This window comes from Mauremys reevesii, unplaced genomic scaffold (assembly GCF_016161935.1).
Source record: "Mauremys reevesii isolate NIE-2019 unplaced genomic scaffold, ASM1616193v1 Contig157, whole genome shotgun sequence".
Taxonomy (NCBI): Eukaryota; Metazoa; Chordata; order Testudines; family Geoemydidae; genus Mauremys; species Mauremys reevesii.
Window position 1 is genome coordinate 31,829 of NW_024100779.1, and position 19,949 is coordinate 51,777.

At 51.6% G+C, this 19,949-nt stretch overlaps 2 non-coding genes across 2 annotated transcripts; both read left to right on the forward strand.

Annotated features, from left to right (window-relative positions):
* Nucleotides 1-17,928: 17,928 nt before the first annotated feature.
* Nucleotides 17,929-18,001, forward strand: TRNAF-GAA. The gene has a single exon. It is a non-coding gene; the product is annotated as a tRNA-Phe (tRNA).
* Nucleotides 18,002-19,442: 1,441 nt separating this feature from the next.
* Nucleotides 19,443-19,515, forward strand: TRNAK-CUU. Its single transcript has one exon. It is a non-coding gene; the product is annotated as a tRNA-Lys (tRNA).
* Nucleotides 19,516-19,949: the final 434 nt, after the last annotated feature.

Here is a 19,949-nt window from a genome sequence, read left to right on the forward strand (position 1 = left end):
ACCTGTTAACTATGCTTATCTGAGACCCCCTAGGTTGATACAGCCAAGGAGTGACCCCAAAACATTCTCAGTGGGGCTGGGAGCAGGTAGCGACAAGTGTTGTACTCGGTGGGGTGGATTCTTCTTAAGGGTTCCAGGCCCCATTTGACCCTTTTGTTCTTCCCTGTGTAATAACAGAGCTGGTTAAGACTCAATGGAGAGTCTTGCTGCAGCCCAACAGATCTGAAATCACTGATAACCAGCTCTAAGCATTAGTCCTGCTTTGGGACAGTGTCTCTCATGCAAGGAACTGCCCAGTCTGCGCTAGCAGTGAGGCTCCCTCGCTAACAGCTGAAATCAGGGAGAGCTGTGTGAAGTGCAGGGCCCCAGGGGGGCCTGAACAGGGGGGAACAACACCCCAGGGCTTTTAAAAATGGGAGGGCTCTGCCTTGCCACTTTGTAATGACCATCCGGGCGAGGGCGGGGGGGTGGGGGGGAGAGCAGTGAGCGGGAGGAGGGGTCTTGGGGGAAGAGGCAGCGTAAGACTGGGTCCTTGGGAATACGGGGTGGGGCCGGGGCGGGGCCTCGAGTGGACGGGGTGGGGCTACTGTTTGGGCTCTGGTGGCTGCTACTTTTAGGCAGGGCAAGTGCGGGGGGCAAGTGGGGCAATTTGCCCCACAAGCCCTGGCCAAGAATCCCTTCCCTGGCTAGAGGCGCCTTTTTAATTTTTACTCACCCGGCAGCAGTCCGGGTCTTTGGCAGCACTTCAGCGGTGGGTCCTTCAGTTCTGCCGAAGACGCAGAGCGAGTGAAGGACCCGCTGCCACTGAAGACTCGGACGCCACCCAGTGAGTACAAGCGCCACAGCGGGTGGCACCTTTTTTATGTCTGCTCCCCCGCTTTGCTGCAGGCCCTCGAATCCTCTGGGCGGCCCTGCTTTTAGGGAGCCTGTTCTGCTCCTGGTGGGACCACAAGGTGTCAAATGGTGCCTGGAACCATTAAGAAGGATCCACCCCACCGAGTACAACACTTGTCGCTACCTGCTCTCAACTCCACTGAGACTGCTTTGGGGTCACTCCTTGCCTGTATCAGCCTAGGGGGTCTCAGAATTGTAATTAACAGGTGCTCTAATGGTGCAATTGGTTAGTGCGCAGTACTTACAGGGCAGTGCTGAGAAGAGCTATGCTGAGGTTGTGAGTTTAAACCTCACCTGGAGCACTGGTTTTCATTGACCACATGGCATCACCCCCTCATTTGGCCCTGTGGAATGTAGAATTCTAGCCCTGGGGACCCTGAGGCAGGGGAATAGTCAAAAACACCCCCTTCTCTTATTACCTCCTCTCCAGAGCACAGGTCAGAACCTGCAATCCTTTCTGCCCCCCTCCCTCCTGCAGCCCCTGTGCCAGGATCCGTCAAGCAGAGCCTGGAGTCCTGCCCCTGGCGTCTGTACTATTGACACAGACTAAGTGACAGGGACAAAACACTCAAATCCCGCCTGGTGCAGGGAGCCAGGTTTGCTCTTCAAATTCTGTCGTTGGTACATTTCCAGGCCTGGGAATGTCCCACAACAGCATTGAATGGGAAGCTGCCTGCAGAACAGTGACACTGCACAGAGCTCCTGTGGAGGAGGGTGGGAATTAGTAACAGTTTGAGGATCGTTTGGGAAATGAGCCTTTGCTGACAAGGTTTGTTTCTGTTCATATTTCACCTTCAGGTGTTATGTTGAGGGATCTTTAGTATATTTTTGGGAGGTTAATAACTATCTCCTCAACTTTATTTACTCAACTTGAAAATTGATGTCACTTGATTTTTGCATCTCCTGTGAAAATACAACTGACGTGTGGCTTTCTACAGGGGTCATGATGTTATAGTTGGGAATTCAGTCTCTGTACTTCTGGGGGTGTTGCTCTTTTAACAGCGGCCTCACGGCCAGGCACACCGGGCTGTTAGCTGCACCCACGGTCCTTGCCAGGGGCCCCTGCTGAACCCTGGGCGGCTGCACTGCCGTGCTGGGGTGACTCTGCAGGTGGAGAAGCTGCTGTGAAGCAATGTACAGCAGGTGCAGGAAGGAGACAAGGTCACTATTCACATTCTGAACTGCACAGTTTTCACTCCCAGCCCTACCGGTGCCCCTCAGTTCCAACCCGCAGCCCCCTGGGCTCCCCGCTGAGCTCCCCAGTCACTGAGCGGCTGGTGTTCCTCACTCCCGACCTGCAGCCCCTGCTATCCCAGTCCTGACCCCCAGACTCACAGCTCTGATGGTGCCCCTCACTCCCGACCTGCAGCCCCTGCTATCCCAGTCCTGACCTCCAGACTCACAGCTCTGCTGGTGCCCCTCACTCCCGACCGCAGCCCCTCGGCTTCCCCCAGCCCTACCGGTGCCCCTCACTCCCGACTCGCAGGCCCCTGGGCTCCCTCCAGCTCTGACGGTGCCCCTCACTCCTGACACGCAGCCCTTGCTATCCCAGTCCTGACCTCCAGACTCACAGCTGATTGCTTTGAGAGACTGGTAGTGAGTTGGGTGTGGTGGCTGGAGAACAGACAAAGTGGTTACTGGTTTATGATTTTCTGTTTGCTCCTTTCGGGTAAGGGAAATAGGGAAAGAAAAATAAGCAAACTAATGAAGAGTGAAGAGCAGAAGAAGCTGGAACTGCACAGGGTGCAAGTTGCTGCCCAGAAAGGCTGAACACTGGGCGCTGGGAAAGTCTCTGTTAACTAAGAAGCCCCCTGAGCTGAGTGCATCCCAGTTTCAGTGAACTGCAGAGGGGGTGTCTCAGCACAAGAAAGGAGGAAAATGACTACCAGAGAGGCAGCTACTTAACTAGAGCTGGCCAGACTGGAAGCAGAAGAGAAGGCAAAGGACCGGGAGTTTCAATGGAAGCTCAAAGAAGCAGAGGCACCTGTGCACAGAAGGGCTATGGAAGCAGAGGCAGCCAGGGAGGGAGCTGCTCACACAAGAGCCCTGGAGTTAAGAGACAGAGAAATAGAGGCCCAAACTGAGGCCCAGAAGCATGGACTGGCTGTTATGGAGGGGAAGAGACAAAACCCTCCAGCAGCTGGCTCCACTTCCCCAAAAATCCACAAATGGGAGTGACTATGTCCACAGTATGATGAATCCAGTGATATTGCTGAATATTTCATCACCTTTGAGAGACTCTGCACCTCTGTGAAATCCCTGGTGATCAAAAAATGGTCACATTGGTAGCCAAATTGACTGGAAGAGCTATGGACATATTGAATGAGATGCCTATTGATGATGCTACAAACTATGGTAAATGTAAGGAACTAGTTTTAAAACAGTTTCAGATGACACCTGAAACCTACAGGGTTAAATTCAGGAGTCTTAAGAGGGGATCTGGATTCAGTAATGTGGCTTATGTAAATGAAATGAGAGATTTGTTAGATACGTGGGTGAGGGGAAAAGACATTACAAGCTTTGAAGGAATGTGTGATTTGGGCCAAGGGCAGGCATGGTTGCAGTGCACCCTTCCTTGCCAACACCTCAAACACATGCCTGAATTTAAAACCTTCTCCAAAGAGGCAGAACAATCTGCATCAGAGCACTTACGAGGGTACACAAAGGAATTGGGAAATGTAATAGACACTAAACAAGTTAAATTGTGTGAACAAAACCTGTCCCCCATAGATTTGCTGTTAATCTGGGGGTCTTTTGCTACGTCATCAAGACCAAGGAGTTAATACTAGTGGTAAACTCTTTAAAGATGTGGGACATACCTGATTTGTGGGGGAAAAAAACTTTTGTACATGCTAGGGATGGTGACAAGACAGTCCCACAAGAATTGTTTCTTTTCAACTCATACCTGTAAATAGGCTGGAAGCTTGGCACAGCAGCAAAAGCATAACAGGCCTACGCTGCTGTGTGGGAGGGGAAACCGAGGCACATTGGTGGCTAAATGCCAAGACACCTACACGTTAACAGATATTGCTGTCTGCACTCTGTTAGCAATACCACACCCCAACATGTTTTCAGGCAGCCGGGGACCAGGAACCCCATACCTTGCTAGAACACCCATGTAGGACATCATACATTTAAAGGTACTGAAAGGGGGTGTGACCAGAGACAAGCAGGGATTTTAGGTGTCCCGTCTCCACCATGGACAGTGTCCAAGCCTCTGGCAGTAAGTTCAGGAGGAGGGTGTGACATTGCGCACACCCCCACCCAGGCCCGCCCTTCAGCATTCCTGGGGAAAGACCAACATGGCCAACATGACTTTGGGCCAGTAGGTCAACCAAGGGGGCTGTCTCCTGGGTTTACTCGGAGTTCTGCAGCTGGGCTGCAGCCAGGCACGGGAGGCCGCCCTCTTGGTTGACCTACTGGCCCAAAGCCACTTTGGCGGCATTGGTCTTTCCCCAGGAATGCTGAAGCACAGGCCTGAGGGAGGGAGACTCAATCCCCCTCCCTATTGGTCAGGGCGGAAGAGGCGGCTGTGAGAGCGGCCAGGTTCCTGAGCTGGGCCTGCCAGCGTTTGGGGAGGGTGGAGCTGACTGGGGCATGGTGCTGGCAAAATGCCTCAGGGCGCTGGCGGGAGGAGCAGGCCAGGGCCAGGGCTGGGGAGAGAGAGAGAGAGAGAGAGACCAGCAGGTTTTCCCTATTGTTTCCTGCTCCCTTTTTCTTCCATAGTTTCTCCTCTGCATGAACTTTCTCACTTTCACTGTGAGCCTGGCTAGCTCAGTTGACCAAGTGTCAGACTTTTAATCTGAGAGTCAAGAATTCAAGTCCCTGGTCAGACACTCAACTATTCCCCAAGGTCTCAAAAAGCTCTGTCTCTGGAGTCCTTCTCGATGTTACTTCTTCTCTTCAGGATTTTGCCTTTCCTAAGAAGGGGTTTTGTGTGTGGGATTGAAGGGGCAACTTCCTGACACCCCCTCTGTCCTCGCAGGCTGGAGGATAAAGGCCTCTGGGCAGGGCAGCCCTGGACTAGCTGCCAGCACCTGGCGCCCCAGGCGAACCCCGCACTTGTCACCCCCCACCCCTGAACCCCAAGGGCAGAGCTAGGCTGAGGTTTTTTGGTAAACTGGGAAACATTTTGCCCCTTTTTTCCTTTTAATGTTTTTAAGCCTTTTTTTTTAAACAGAGGCTTAATTATTCGGTTTGTCCATCTGTCCATGTTTCTTTCTCCATCTTTCTGGTTCTGGCTGCCCCTTACTACAGCCATAACTTTGGTCTTGAACTTTATAGAGTAGTGAGGTACTTTAAGGGTTAAATGCTAAATCCCAAACCCAAACACACTAGTTACCTGTGTCTGGCAAAAGGTGTCCGGCAGTTTTGCCACTTTGAATGATTCAAATGGATTTTCAGTGGCATTATAAAAAAAACCCAACAAAGCAGAACCAAACCAATTCACCTTGAACCTTCAAAACAAGAGTTTTACAAACCATGAGTGTCAGTTTAGGTCCTTAAAACCTTACATCATCACACACAAAGTTCTCTGTTGCCTAACGTCCCTTGCAGTGCGAGTACTCTTTTTTACACAACTGTACCCTGATCTTGTACAATGAGAGACAGCCAGAAGCAGGCAAGTTAAGTGCCAATAGAAACCCCTGACATTCCTTTAGTGATTTTGATTACATTACCCAGTGTTCTAATAATTTTGATGAGATTATCTCTCGGCCTGCTGCCTGCAGCCGTCCATTATAGACCATTTCTGTGGGCAAAGGGCCCATTTCCTGCCTCTGCCTCCTTAAGCTCGTGTTTTCCATGCCTAGAATTCAACAGTCACCAGATGGATCAGACTGAACAGGTTTCAAACCTCGAGGAGGCTCTTACCTTCTAAAGAGGGATGGCTGTTTTCTAGTAAAATCAGGAAAAGGGAAGGAGAAAACTCAAAAGAGCTTCCTCCTGGCGCTCACGTCCGTGAACCCGAATACTCTCAGTCCTCAAAGAGAGACCTGGAGAAGGAGACTTGCTGAAGCAAAGCCACAGGGGTCTCTGAGGTTTCCCTGGCCCCTCGCCCCTGTCCTGCCTGGCTGATGTCAGCATCCCTCTGTGAGGTCACCACCTCCCCAACACCTTTGACCAATAGTCTGAGGTCCTGCAAAAGGCCTTTGTGATGTCACTGCCACACCCCTCTCTTGCTGTGCTAATGTCCTGCCCCTGCCTAGGCACTTTGGAGGTTTGAGCTACTCCCTGTGGATCACCCCACTCAAGGAGCATTCGTTCTAGGCAGCAAGCCGGCTAGACAGGAAAACATCAGACGCTGCTCCCAATGCTGCACTCAGTTTTTCAGAAATTAGTCAACTTTATGGCCAGAAGAGACCATTAGAGCATCTAATCTGACCCCCTGCATATCACAGGCCTCCTGTATGACACAATAGCTACTTTTGGAGAAAACACATTCCAGAAAGGGATCTAGTCTTCATTAAATGACATCAGGAGATGGAGAATCCACCACTTTCCTTGGTAGCTTGTTCCTGTGGTGATTCATCCTCGCTGTAGAATAAATGTCTTATTTGTAATATGAATTTGTCTCTTTTCACCTTCCAGCCATTGGGTCTTGTTATGCCTTTCTCTGCTCGATTAAAGAGCCCTTTCATATCCAATATTTTCTCTCCATTAAGGCCCTTAAACACTTCAATGAAGTCACCTTTCAATCTTCTTTTGATAAGCGAAACAGGTTGAGCTCGTTCAATAGCTCCCTAGAAGGCATTTTTCTCCAACCCTCAGAACACTTCGTGGCTCTTTGGTCATCAGACTTGTGAACTGCAGCTGGATGTGGTTCTTGTTCTTCTGCACAGCACAGCTCCTGGAGAAGAGGGATCTGCAAATGTACATTCATATGATGCTTTTGTTTAATTGATGAAAACATAAACTAGACACTTAGAGGATTGGAACTGATTTCAGCCGATGGACAGCTTTGCTAGGTTTTTATGCATTTGGACAGCGAAATGTTGAGTGTTTACATTCATATCAAGCACCCCCGTATAGTGGAGCTCCTGAACATAATGGAGAATGGAAATGAAAATGTTTTCCTTTTTTTTTTAAAAAAGAAAGAGGGTTATAAGAGAACACGCAGGTTTGAACTGAGGACTACTTGAACTGCAGTTAAGCACTCTATCACTGAGCTATACCCCCGTGACAACAGGAATATAGAATTGTGATGTCCAGGACTTTGCAGGATAGACCCTGCTTCATCGAGCTCCTTTGCCATTCCCAGACCACAGGTGGTTTTAAAAATGGGGTTTGATTAAACTTCTTAAATGTGGTAAACACCACAGCTTGCACACCCACCGATATAGCTTCTCCAATTGACATAGCTGCCACCTCTTGGGAAGTGGATTAAATACACCCACAGGAAAATTCTCTCCCTTTAGCATAGAGCAGTGGTTCTCAAACTGTGAGTCAGGAACTCAAAGTGGGTCATAACCCTGTTTTAATGGGTTTGCCGGGGCTGGCATTAGACTTGTTGGGGCCAGGAGCTGAAGCCAAAAGTCTGAGCCCCACCACTCAGGGCTGAATCTCTCAAGCTCTGGTTTTGCCCTCCCCCAACTGGATAAGAGGGCACAGTGTGAAATGTTTGGGGACCACTCTTTTAGGATGACTTTCTCAATCACTTCTATGAAGTCCAATAAAAGCTATTCCTCACCCACCCACCCCTCCATCAGGACCGACTAGGTATGTTCTGCTGCCCTTCACTCATGCAGGAAGGATAATAACATTTCATTCCACTCAATCCTAAAGTGATTTGTAACCCGCCACCAGCCAAAACTGGTCATTTTGGGAAAGTGGCCCCATCATGCTGCATAGCTAGGCAGAGTAGGTGTGTCTGTGCAAACACAGTCTGTTCCTGAAGTCTTTCCCCCAGCTCCTCACTAGATGTGAGGGGGGAGCTCATTCAGCCCCTGCTTCCGCTTAGTATTGAAAAACTCCTTATTGTCCCTATCTCTGCTGGCCTTAGATTTCCCCTCCTGTCTTTAACTTAACAGTTCTGATGAGGTGGCTGAGTGCTTAAGGTGATGACCTGCTAATCCATTGTGCTCTGCATGCATGGGTTGGAATCCCATTCTCATCAGATGCATTTAGTCTTCGCCCCTCCTTTATAGACAAGTATCTCCCCCTTTGGTACAATGACAGATCAAACAATGTTGTTTCTTGCAAACAAAAACCTTCTCAGAAACTCAGAACTCTCTTGCTTTAAATAAAATGTCTAAATCCCAGATTTCTTAAAAAAAATTCTCTAGTGCTGTATTTCTTAGTTTTTATCTCAAAAGGGAACATCCTCATCATCTCCCCCAAACACTCTGGGACCTGCCCAAATTATTAAAATACCCTCAACCTGAGCAAGGCCAGAGCAGTGAACCAGAGCTAGTGTCTAGGCCAAGCTGCTCTGAAGGAGGCAACTCAAACATTTTCTCCCTGCTTCCCTTGGCAAGGTTTGACTGAGAAAACAAAATTCCCCAAACTGAAAAACCAATACTAGTCTGTATGGGGACTTCGGTTTGCAAGTATTATTGTTATTATTCTCTTCTGATTTCTGAGTCAGTTCAGTTCAGTCTTTGTCCTCCAGGTGTGTTTCCACCTGCTGAGTTGTGGGGGAGAGAGGCCAAGTCATGATGTCTCTTCCCCTCTTTCATAGCTTCTTCCAACTTGCTAGGAAGCTCCTTTGCTACGATGTGACTCAAGCAGTGTCCATTGTCGCTGCGCTATCTCGGAGATGTCTGCATTGTACACGGTTCCTGGGATAGTCCTTGGGAGTGTGGATCCCTTCAATGGGCCAGCAGCGAGTCTGGCTCCTCCCTTGTCACACCTGAAAGTCTGGTGGGGGGCATTTCCCAACCTCATAACATATCTCAGTAACACACACAGAGCAAAACTTCATAACTTCCCAACCAATGCGAGCACACACAATCCAACACGATATTAATGTTCAACAGATCAAGACTTTTGAAATGATACGTCACCAGGCAGACTTTGTACAAACCATCTCATCATTATATGAGAGTGGTGAATATGGGGCGTCCAGGTGCTGCTCTGAGCACAGCGTGCCACACCTGGGCTTACATTGCAGTGGAGACGTACCCTTAGAGTCCATCTCTCCTGGGATAAAGATGGCAGCAGGGCTGGCCTGGGTCATCTGTCTTGGGCTCCTGGAGCTAAAGCTGAGGGGCTAAAATCTGTGGTGCAGATATTTGTGTTCACACTGAAGCCTGGGTTCAGAAACCCTCACCCTTCGTGGGGCCTCAGAGGTTGGGCTCAAGCCTGTTTGTCTGCACTGTAATTTTATAGTCTTGCAGCCCGAGCCCCATAAGCCTGAGTCAGCTGAGCCGGGCTTTGGGACAGGTGCCTTGGGTGTGTTAATCACAGTGTAGACATAACACTAGGCTACGTCTCCAGTACAATGAAACACCCATGACTGGCCCGGGTCACATTAATCAGGGTCATGCAGCTTGGTCTGGAGTAAAGTTGCAGTGTCCGTGTCTGGGCTCAGGCTCAGTCCCCTGCTCTAGGAGCCCAGAAGGGTGGGAGGGAGTTTAGCGAGTGGAAATGGTGAAACCGCATTGAGGGGACTGGACCACTGACCTACCAGCTCTTAACTCCCAAACTTTCAGTAACTCTATTATCAGTGCCTGTGAGTGTAATTTAAACCATAAGAAAAAACACACTGGGCCAGACCAAAGATCCATCTAGCTCTGAATTTTGTCTTCTGACAGTAGCCAATGCCAGGTGCCCCAAAAGCCACTTAACAAAGCACCACTGGGAGTTGAACCCAGAATCTCCTGTTTACAAAGCAGGTGCTGTAATCAGCTGAGCCACAGTGCCTGCTGTTACTTAAAGCATCGTGTCTGCCCACACCTGACTCTCTGCCAATCCCCACTGAGCCCTGACAAGCTTTGCTCGTGTTTGGATTCTGTAAAGCAAAGGAGCAGGGGAAGGTTTACTCCCAAGGTGTGTGAGTGATTCTTTGCACAGGTCTACGCTACAAAATTAGGTCGGTGTAACTCCATTACTTAGAGGTGTAAAAAATGTACCCCCCCCCAAGCAATGGAGTTATATCAACCTAATCCTGGTGTAGATAGTGGCTCAGCTGTCAGAACTTTCTGGAGCGATGAAAGGGGAGGGGCCCAGCCTCTGTAGCAGGAATGCAGGGCAGGCGAGTTCACCGCAGGCATTGTGGGTTACTGGAGGCAGCCACTTATGGTGATATAATGAACAACAGCATTTACACTGACAATTTGTCGCTTGAAGTTTGCTGCAAAAAGCTCTAGGCCTCTCATCGAGGTTGGGATTGAGGGACTGTGGGTTGGGACACAGGAGAAGAGGGCCGACTGAGGGAGCGTTGTGTGTTTTTCACACAACTGAGCAATATAATTCTGCTGAAATAACTTTGTAGTGCAGACCTGGCCAAAGATTCACACACACACAGCTTGCAAGGAAAACCTCACCTGCTTCTCTGCTTTGCAGAATCCAAACACATGGAAAGTTTGTCAGTCCCCACTGGGGATGGCAGAGAGTCAGGTGTGGGCAGAAATTATCCCTATCCACAGGCAGGTACCATGGCTTAGCTGTCTAAAGCACCTGTTTTGTAAACAGGAGATCCTGGGTTCAATTCCCAATAGTGCCTTGTTGAGTACCTCTTGGAGCACCTGGTATTGGCTACTGTCAGAGGACAAAACAGAGAGCTAGATGGACCTTTGGTCCAGTCCAGTATGGTTTAAATTACGCTCACAGGCACTGATAATAGAGTTGATGAAAGTTCAGGAGTTAAGACCTGATAGGTCAGTGGTCCAGCCTGTCACAGATGACCCCCCTCCCTCTGGGACAGGGGCAGGTCTGGGCTCTCACACCAAATGGCTCATTCTGGCTGCCAGAATCCATGGGCGGCTCATTTAGTTTACACCCAGGATTGAGTCCTGCTTTGTGCACCATGTGTGAGAATGAAAATCCTAAACTGCCCTTTGAAATAACGAATGCAGCAGGACGTGTTATTGTCCCTGCCCCAAAGCAGACAGACCAATGGAGAAATGCCATTGAGTCCAGGGTAATACTTCACCATTTCCACTCGCTAAACTCCCTCCCAATCTTCTGGGCTCCTAGAGCAGGGGACTGAGCCTGAGCTGAGACACGGACACTGCAACTTTACAGCCCAAGCTGCCTGACCCTGATTAATGTGACAGGGGCCAGCCGTGGGTGCTTCCTTATGTCTACACTGTGATTAAAACACCCAGGGCACCTGTCCCAAAGCCCAGGTCAGCTGACCCAGGCTTATGGGGCTTGGGCTGCAAGACTAAAATTGCAGTGCTGACATATAGGCACTAGATTTGCCTTTTTCCAATCATCCAAGACCTCCCCCAATCACCATGAGTTTTCAAAGAGAATGATCAATGGCTCTGCAGTCACATCTGCCAACTCCCTCCGGCCCCTCAGATGCATTAGATCCAGAACCAAGGACTTGGTCATGTCCAGCTTTTCTAAATAGTCCTTAATTTGTTCTTTCACCACTGAGGGCTGCTCCCCTCCTCCCCATACTATGCTGCCCGTGTCTGTGAAGACCGAGGCAAAAAAAAGCATTGAGCACTTCCGCTTTATCCACATCATCTGTCCCTAGGTTGCCTGCCCCATTCAATAAGGGTCCCACACTTTCCCTGACCACCTTCTTTTTGCTAACACACCTACGTAGAAATTGACTTTGAAGCTAATCAAAAGAAGTTCCATTTGAAATACAAATCATTCAAATCGATACTGGGTCAGTTTTCTCCTCTATTCTATTTCTCACACACATTCCCTCACCCCAACCTTTGGAGTGAGGTTTTACAGCCGGACATTTTAGGCCAAGGGGGGTAAATTACATCAAAGAAGCTTTTCAGGATTAGCCCCCATTTCCTACATTACTAACAAAAAGAAAAACAAGACAAGTTTTATTTCTCCAGTATAATTCAGTTGATCACACAATTAAGTCTCTTCTCCGTTAAAGAGTAACTTCATGTGTAATTTCATTTCATTGGTAATAATAAATCCTCAACAATTAAAGAATGTTCTCATATATGGCAGTTTTCCTTTAATCCCCCTTTCCACCAGTGAACCCTTGAGTACAGTTGTGGTTAGGGATTAGATCGGGGTGGGCAAATTTTTTGGCCCGAGGGACACATCTGGGTATGGAAATTGTATGGGGCCATGAATGCTCACGAAATTGGGGGCTGGGGTATGGGAGGGGGTGAGGGCTCTGCCTGGGGCAGTGGGCTCTGGGGTGGAGCCAGAAATGAGTTCAGGGTGTGGGAGAGGGCTCCAGGCTTGGACAGGGGATTGGGGTGGGGCGAGGGATGAGAGGTTGGGGGTGGAGGAGGGTGCTCCAGGCTGGGACTGAGGGGTTAGGAGAGTGGGAGGCTGGGGCAAGGGAGGGGGTCAGTCTCCGGTTGACGCTTACCTCAAACAGCTCCTGGAAGCAGCAGCACGTCCCCGCTCTGGCTCCTACACGGAGGCATGGCCAGGCAGCTCCCAGTGGAATGCAGTTCCCGGACAATGGGAACCATGGAGGTGGTGCTTGGGGTGGGGGCAGTGTGTGGAGCCCCCTGGCTGCCCTTATGTGTAGGAGCTGGAGGGGGGACATGCCAGTGCTCCCAGGAGCCGCACCGAGCCACAGCACATGCGGAGCGGGGCAAGCCCCCGACCCGCTCCCCGGCTGGAGTGTCGGAATGTGGCAAGCCCTAGCACCTGCTCCCCAGTGGCTGGATTAAAATGTCTGAAGGGCCAGATGCGGCCCCCTGGCCGTAGTTTGCCCACCCCTGGATTAGATACAGTCCTGGATCAGAATCTCTGTAAAATAACAGAGATGAGGTTCCTATTAAAAATGCAGCCATCTCACATACGACACTGATTTCGTCCTACACACAGTTCCATCACCCACAAATGGTGAGTTCAACAAAAACACCACTTCTGTTTCCTCCACATCTACATCATTATGGACAGTGTCATGGGGTTGATACATCCTGTCACAGGGTGTGTGGCCATGTACGGAAGAAGGCAGGGATTTGGGGGCGGGGCGGAGAAATCTGTCCCCTGGGTCAAGACAGCTTGTCTTCAGGTGGTGACTCCATCCAGTGGTGGGCGCAGTGTGGGAAGAGGGACCTGGGACCACCCCACTCCACCAGGTCCTGACCCAGGGCCTTGAGGATCCAATACTCCTGTGTCCAGGGTTGATCTCTCACTGCAACAGTCCCGCTCCCTGAGTCACTTCCCTGCCTTACGTCCAGAGTCGGTAATGTCCCGGCATCCAGCGTCGCATCCTTGGCGGTCAACTAGGTGTCTGCAGGGGCCTCAGGGTGGCTGGATGGTGCAGCCTGGGGGTCCAGCAGCTTCCTGGCAGGAGCCCACAACATAGGCTGGTTCTCCTCCTCAGTCCACCCAGGCTGAGCTGAGCTGCTCCCTTTTATACTCCGTCTCCAGTCGGCGCATGCCCAGAGAGGGGGAGGGGGTGTGGCCTCTTCAGCCCACAGGGCGCAGTTAACCCTAGCAGTGCCAGTTCAAGGTTGATACACCTCATCACAGACAGCATTTCCCAAATGTTGGGATTAGCTAGGAGATCTCTTCAGGAGTAACCTCCTGCAGGGACTGGGTCACAAATACCTTGGGAACCAAATACCTGGGCATTTTGCCTAGTTCCAAATCACTTGCTGTGGAATTCTATCCCTGGATCATCTGAGACAATATTGACTTAAACAATTGAACTACCCTGTGACCATGTGCACTTACTTCCATCAGTTGCACCATTTGGGGTCTCCTGCTGTTCACCTTTTCAGAGTGCAGATTTAAATACACAACTGTTTCTCTGATAATATGTCCAGCAGCTTGCAGTATTCTGTCCTGTTGACTGAACTGCATTTGAATTTTCTCCATGTCACCATGCAGGGATAGGGGAAAATCCCTTCCAGCCCAGGGACCACCTGTTCCAAACCCCCCAGAGTGAACACACCCACCCACAGGAAAAGTACAATGGATATAACAAAGGAAGATATTTATTTACAGAGGGATGAGAGGAGAAAAACAACAAGGTGAAATATAGAGGGAGCAGTAGAACAGGGTTGCATTTAAACCCAGGTCCCACGGGCCCAGTGGGAGCACAGTCTGACAGGGCAGACACTGAGCAATGTGTCTGCGCACAGAGTTCACGAGTCCTGAGCAAAGTTCCAGTCCAGTGGTGAGTCTTGGGTGCTCCTGGTCATCTTCAGTGCCAGTGAACTCTCCCCAGCAAACCCCTCCGGTGCCCTCTTCTGCCGCTCTCTGCAAAGCCCCAGAGAGCGACCCCCCTCCCCACTTAACTAGCTACAGCCTCCCTCCTTGTTCCCAATGCAGAGTCACCAGCCCCAGTACTCACAGCCCCATGCAGCTCTGGGCAGCCATGATACAGGGTCCGGCTCCGGCCTGTCCTTCTTCGGCGATTCCCCCCCTGGCACAGTGCACCTCCTGGCTCCTGTCCTGGGCTGTCCCTGACTGGGCCTGTCCTTCTCAGGCTTTACACAGGTTTTTCCCCTTCCTTTTCCAGGGCCTGAAGACTGCCTTTCTCCTCCCTCCTTCTGGGAAAAAGATTTATAGGGGCCATGCTCTCTATACCCCAAAGGGGTTACACAAATAAGATGCAAATATTCAACAGCGAGGATGATTCACCACAGGGACAAGCTACCAAGGAATGTCATTTAATGAAGACTAGCTGCCTTTCTGGAATGTGTTTGCCCCAAAAGTAGCTCTTGTGTCATACAGGAGGCATTTGATATGTAGGGGGTCAGACTAGATGCTCTAATGGTCTCTTCTGGCCATAAAGTCGACTAATTTCTGAAAAAACTGAGTGTAGCATTGGGAGCAGCGTCTGATGTTTTCCTGTCTAGCCAGATTGCCAGGGGCGGCTCTAGAAATTCCGCTGCCCCAAGCAGGGCGGCGCGCTGCACCGCTCGCGCCGCCCTTCCCCGGTCCCACGGCCGGGGCAGAAGTGCCTGCGGACGGTCTCGTGGTCCCACGGCTCCGGTGGAGCATCAGCAGGCATGACTGCGGAAGGTCCGCCGGAGCCAAATGCCGCCCTGCCAGGACAATGCCGCCCCACACGCCTGCTTGGCGCGCTGGGGTCTGGAGCCGGCCCTGCGGCTTGCTGCCTAGAACGAACGCTCCTTGAATGGGGTGATCCACAGGGAGTAGCTCAAACCTCCAAAGTGCCTGGCCAGTGGCAGGACATTAGCACAGCAAGGGAGGGGTGTGGCAGTGACATCACAAAGGCTTTTTGCAGGACCTCAGACTATTGGTCAAAGGTGGTGGGGAGGTGGTGACCTCACAGAGAGATGCTGACATCAGCCAGGCAGCCAGGACAGGGGAGAGGGGCCAGGGAAACCTCAGAGACCCCTGTGGCTTTGCTTCAGCAAGTCTCCTTCTCCAGGTCTCTCTTTGAGGACAGAGAGAGTATTCGGGTTCACGGACGTGAGCGCCAGGAGGAACCTCTTTCGAGTTTTCTCCTTCCCTTTTCCTGATTTTACTAGAAAACAGCCGTCCCTGTTTAGAAGGTAAGAGCCTCCTCGAGGTTTGAAACCTGTTCAGTCTGATCCATCTGGTGACCATTGAATTCTAGGCAAGGAAAACACGAGCTTAAGGAGGCAGAATTTTATTGCGCACCTGGGATTTTGTCCCTTAGAATCACAGGGGTCATTAGGGTTTGTCCTTTTTTTTCACCATTTCCTCCATCCATCCCTTCCTCCTTTCTCTTTGTCTCTTGCTTCTTTTGTCCTTTCTCCTGTTCCCCTCCCAACAGCAGGAGCAGTGTGTGTGTGTGTGTGTGTGTGTTGCGGGGGAGTGCTCGGCAGCTCGCACTGTGGGAGGTCCACCCAAAAATGTGAGGCTGAAATAGTGCTCGGGCAGTGATCCCCACCAGTGACCCAGGCCATCCTTTGGGATCTCTGGTGAGAACCCTCAGCCTCCCGTCCTGTGTCTCTACCCTGATTGGCTGAGCAGGGGGTTATTGACAGGGAGGAGACTCAGGTCCTTGTTGTTCTCTTTGAAGACCAAGTAAATAAGTCAGAACCAGTCATATGTTTGATGAATTTTGCTACTTCTCTGCATTAATTGTCTCTGAGCAGTTCATGATTCTCTCTAACATTGCAGTTCTCCTCAAATACTTGCTGAATAATTACTGTGCACTGTTGTTGGTCTGGAGCTCATCCGAGAGCACTTTATTCAGGTCATTCAATGTCTGAAATTCAAGATCTGATGGTTAGTTTGAAAATCAGGGCTCTTGGGTCCTATTCCCAACTCTGCCACTGGCTGGCTGTGTGACCTAAGACAAGTCAATTCTCCTTTCTCAGCCTTAGCTTCTCCCTCTTTCAAGTAGGGATAATAATGATCCGCTCCTGCCTGCCTCACGGTGGGTGGAGGATGGGGATCCATCGGAGAGTGTCACTAGGAGTATCAGAGGGGCCGTGTTAGTCTGGATCTGTAAAAGCAGCAAAGAGTCCTGTGGCACCTTATAGACTAACAGACGTATTGGAGCATGAGCGACTGCACATGGCTAAGCAAAGAGAACAAACCCCAAATCCCCCCTATGCTTTGGGAGCCAGGTTTGCGGTGGGAATTCTGTAGTTCAGATGACTTCAAGCCTGGACATTGTGATTCTTTACCAGTTTCTCTGGCATTGGGACAGTTTTGTGCTGATGGCCGAGTGGTTAAGGTGTTGGAGTCGAAATCCAATAGGGTTCCCCTGCGCAGGGTCAAATTCTGCTCACAGCGAGGCCTGTGTTTTAGCCAGTCCCTCACCCGGGCAATACCTCTGTACAACCCCCTGAGACACTCTCAATTCTCTCCCCACCCCAAGTAAATCCTGTTCTGCTCCTTTCATAGAGATCCCTGGGACAACCCCTCACAGTGTGTCCCTGAGGGGTCAGGCAAACTCTTAGCACCTGAAGCCTCTGCCACTCACCTGGTGCCCCATAGATCAGCCATAGCCCTGGTTCTGCTCCTCTCTCTAGGGTGTGAAAGGAGCCAAGTCAGCGACTCCATGGGAGCTACGGGGCTGCAGAACCAACAGAGCAAAAATAGGTGCTCAGCGCCCACTGGCAGCCAGCTCCCCCACCCCACTACAGGCCTTGCTGACAAGCTCCTCCTCTTCCCCTTCAGCACCTCCCACCTGCCAGTGATCAGCTGTTCACTGGGGTGCAGGAGGCGCTGAGTGGGGAGCGGGAGGAGCAGGGACGGCAGGAGGTGGGAGAGGGAGAGGAATGGGGCAGGAAGGTGCAAGCCAGGAAGAGATGGGACAGGGGTGGGGGCTTGGGGAAGGGGTGGAGTGGGGACAGGGCCTGGGGTTGAAAGGGGATTTGTCCTGGGCCCTGCACCCCTCTAGGGCCGGCCCTGCAGGGAAGCACCAACTCTCACAGTGACAATACAACTGACCAGCATTGCGGGGGAGGCTGAGGGAGATCTGCACTCACCAGGTCTCTTCTCTCCCCCACAGTGAGCCAGACACTGCTCTCTCCTGGCTCTCACTCTAGCAGCTGGATGCCAAGGAGCCATTTCCCCACAGGAAGTGCATTGAGTGCCCCTGTGGTGCTGGGGGGCTGGCGCTGCTGCTGCCTGTGGGGCTGGCAGGGGGGCTGATGTCTGCACAGACTCTCAGCTGCCAGGCCGGAGGGGGCACTTGGGACCTTACCAGACTGGCTCAGTGAAGACGGGGGGTTGGCAGAGCAATACAGACGCTCTCCAGAGCACGGAGCAGCAGCTGCCCATGCAGCCAGGCAATGAGCATTTCCCACAGCCTGGAGCCGAGGGGGAGGCGGGAGCTGCTGTTCCAGCTCCTCGGGGACAGGCCCTGTCAGCCAACGGCCACTTCTTACTCCCCACAGCTAAGGGTGCCAGGTTCCTCCGGTGGGGGTGTGGAGCAGCCGTTCGTTTTCCTGTCCTTTTTGTGTGCAACATCTGACAAAACATCCCAGACAGAGAAGCAACAGGCGAAAATGCTATTTTGGAGGTACCAAAGTAGCTCAGTTGGGAGAGCATTAGACTGAAGATCTAAAGGTCCCTGGTTCAATCCCAGGCTTTGGCAGGTCCTTTCCTCTCTCTTTGTGCAGGGGTGGCTTGTTTTCTGGGAGCACAGCAGTGCCTGCACCCAAGGTGAGTCCCTGAGCTTGGGCTCTGCAGTAGGAAAACATAGAAGGGGCTTCTGCCCCTAGTTGGCCCACCTGACCTTTAACAAGGAGAGATGGGAGCTGTCTTTCCCAACACAGCAGGAAGAGAGTGAGGCAGGGGGACCCTCAGGAATGGTGCCAGAGGGGCTGCTGGACAGTGACAGGCAGGGATTGGGGATGGAAGCTCCTCTGTGCAGCTGAGCAAGGGCAGTACCAGGGAAGGGGCATCTGTAAAAGTGACCCAGCAACACCTCTCCTCCTCTGGGCATCTGGAGCAGAGGCAGCTGGTGCTGACAGCTCCAAGTGAAGGGTTAAAAGCCACAGAGCAACTGAGGTCAGCACTAGAGGAGGGCAGTACCATGCCTACGTGTGGCCTTCAGACAGGCACAAAAACACCCAGCCAGGCTGCTGCCTGCCATGCCAAACACCCACTGAAGGTCACCAGCATGTGGGGCGGCTGCTGATGCTCTGTGGCCAACATCAGAAGACAGTAGGAAAGCAGGGCCAGCCCCCATGGTGGGGCCTCTTACCGTTCCCACTCACGGTGCTCACTTTGGCAGTGGGGCAGGAGATTTTACCCCAAGAGGCTTTTCCCCAGGTGGTGAGAAGCAGAGAAAGACCCAGGCTCCCAAGGTGCTATGTAGCAACCCCCCTCAAACACAGGGACAGGCGCACACTTGGAAGAGGGAAACTGCTCCACACGCTAGCCTGGGCAGCCACCCATTTTCTTTGGCAAGTCAGGAAGGGCAAAGGTGAGACTGGAAGCACATGGGGCTCATGCCCCAGCCTTTGTGACACCCACCCCCCAACTCCTTCCCGGGGCTATAGCTGAAGCCAGAGCATTGGCCTGAGCGGCCAAGAAGAGGTTCCAGCCCTGAAGGGAGCAGGACTTGCAGCACAAAGTGAGCACAACCACGAGGGGACTCAAATCCTGAATCATCCGATCCACAGGGAGATGCCTTATCCTTTAGGCCACATGATGAGGGGGTCTAAACACTTCTTTGGAAAAGCCGGACACTGTGTTTCTCAGGTCATCTGCTGTGGGGGCCGAGACTCTCTGGGCACAAGAAGTTAAGTTCCCAGCGACACGTGAGACTTAACTGTATGGGGCCAGGTGCAGGGCTTTGGCAGGAAGGCTCGGGCATTGGGGATTGAGGTGCAGCGGATGGACCGGCTGTCTAGGCACAGAGATTTAGTCTCCCTGAGGAGGAGGAGGAATGCTGCTGACAGGCAGTGGCTGTGCATAAAAAGAGGAGGGGTTCCTGGGACTTTTTTTGTCTCTTTTGCCTGCGTGCTCACTCTTGCCTGCACACTGGGATAATCACTGTTGTGGTGAATGGTGAAGCTCTTTCCTAACAAGCCCAGGTAGCTCAGGTGGTAGAGCATGAGGCTCTTAATCTGAGGGGCCAGGGTTCAAGCCCCTGTCTGGGCGCTCAGCTTTTAAGTTGCCTTGTGTGCCAGGAGCCAAACTCTGTTCACAGCCACACAGGGATTCCCAGAAGCTGTGGCCATTTCCTGGAAAGGTTCCTTTCCTTAGCAAGCAGGAGAGAGGCTGCAGGTGCAGATAGTGCAGTCTCTGGCTGCCAGGAAGCGCTGTGGGGCCAGGTGCTGAGAAAGCCCAGAGGGGGAGCAGCAGAGATGAGGGGAAGAGAGACAGAGAAGCAATGAGAACAGAGCACAAGTGTAAAGGGGGCATCTGGTCTGGCTATTGTGGCAAACTTCCCTGGTTTATACATGACCCTGGTGGAATTGGCCTGTGGAAGGATCTGAGTCCCCACCCCCTTACCCAGAGGCTGCCTGACCTCGAGGACTGTTAGGATACAGAGATTCAGGCCTGTCTGCAGAGGCCTGTACTTTAAGAATTTA